At 30.7% G+C, this 1,803-nt stretch overlaps 1 protein-coding gene across 3 annotated transcripts in view; it reads right to left on the reverse strand.

The window, feature by feature from the left end:
* The window catches only part of LOC117100750 (neuronal acetylcholine receptor subunit alpha-7-like), a 24,613-nt gene that overhangs the window by 8,061 nt on the left and 14,749 nt on the right, over nucleotides 1-1,803 (reverse strand). The window lies entirely within an intron of this gene.

Raw genomic sequence — 1,803 nt, forward strand, 5'->3', positions numbered from 1 at the left:
CTACTATAATAATAATAATAATAATAATAATAATAATAGGCCTGTGTATAATATCAATTATAATTTTGATAATAATGGTTAATGATAAATAGGCAGTGGATATTGTTACACTAGTCTTAAACGAATTCCTAATTCTGATTGGATGCTACTGTGGATTGTATTAGGAAAATAATATCAAATCAGAATCAAGAGATCGTTTAAAATTTAAAACAACAGCCACTGCCTAATAAATAATTAAAAAAATACAATAATTTACATTTTTTAAATTTATTTTATTCCTTCTAGCATACAAACATTAAGATATACAGAGAAGAGCTGCGGAAGGCAAAAGCGAATAATAATAATAATAATAATAATAATAATAATAATAATAATAATAATAATAATAATAATAATAATAATAATAATAATAATAATATTAATATAATAAAATATGAATAATACTATTATGATAACATTATTATAATAATTATTATAATAATTAACAAAAATAATAATCTTTCTCTGAATGTACACATCACTATAGTCGAAAAACTCATCCATGCGACCAGATTGTTTTACTGTTCTTGATGTCATTAGAAAAAATACTGGCAAAGGTTAACGCAATGTACTTCAAATTGTTTGGTAATGGTAATCCTAAAACTATATTTAAGATTGTTTTTACAAGGATCAAGTCTATGTTTTTATAGTTCCTTCAGTATCAATAGACAGCATACTGTGAAAATAATAGGCTTAATAAGTTAACAACAATGTCTTCTTGTCTATCAAAGTTCATTTGGTCTTATGTTTTATATTGCGGAATGAACGAAGCAATTTTCTTCCCTAGTGACCTTCGTCTTCATGTATTATTATATTATGTAAACAGTTGACTTGAATCTCCATACTCGTATTAGAATGTTCAGAATTCTTACGTATTTATCCGGCTGCGGGGTTGATAGTGTAACGTAACTTTACGTCTGGTCATTGTACCTTTGGGAGGTTCAGTGCCCTCTCCTTATGATCCGACGAAGGGATAAAAACCAAACAATTTCATTTTCGGTTACTAGAATCCCTATTAAGGGGACACCATCGGGACCAAAATGTGTGTCCCCTAATAAAGGTGTAGTGTTCAAAGATCTACTTTCTCTCGTTTTGCAGCCGAAAGAGTGTCCCCTTAATAGGGGTGTCTCGCAGGAGAGGTTTTACTGTATGCCTTGATTTCAACACTCCCCGGTTGTGTTCCGACCGTGGGGTAGCACAGGCAACGTTTTTCATACCGAAGCCTCTGTGCCTAAACACTGTAGAGCGTTTAATCCCATCGGATATCCATTTACCCGAAATTAATCTTAATTAATCTCATTATACAATTAGTGTTTGGTTCGGTGTTATATGAATTTAAAAATAAAAGCATAACATTTACTTTATCGCTTTTTGTCGTCACCCAGTCAGTTAGTGAAACGTGTCGGTATTCGCAAACTCCTTCTTACTAACGATTCGTCACATATTCCATTTGAAATGGACCTACATTTGTCACTATCCTCAGTAGTCTATATATTTTAAAACAATATTAAGCAGTTGGCATCGACGTTGGCAAATATAAGAATAAATCATTCAGTGAATAATCACGTGATTTATTATAATGACGTCATGCCATTATTACTAAAGTATAATGTGTCTGCCTGGTAATTTTTAAAAGTAAAAGTCAGATGTTAAGGATTGTACAGTATTTGCTGTGTTGTGACTATGTTTCGAAATTTTATGTATTCCTTTTAACAAGCCAATGTATACTATTATTTATATTCACAAGATGGAACATGTTGAAAT

This window comes from Anneissia japonica, unplaced genomic scaffold, assembly GCF_011630105.1.
Source record: "Anneissia japonica isolate Jap-2015-1 unplaced genomic scaffold, ASM1163010v1 scaffold670_len1213532_cov191, whole genome shotgun sequence".
Lineage (NCBI taxonomy): Eukaryota > Metazoa > Echinodermata > Crinoidea > Comatulida > Comatulidae > Anneissia > Anneissia japonica.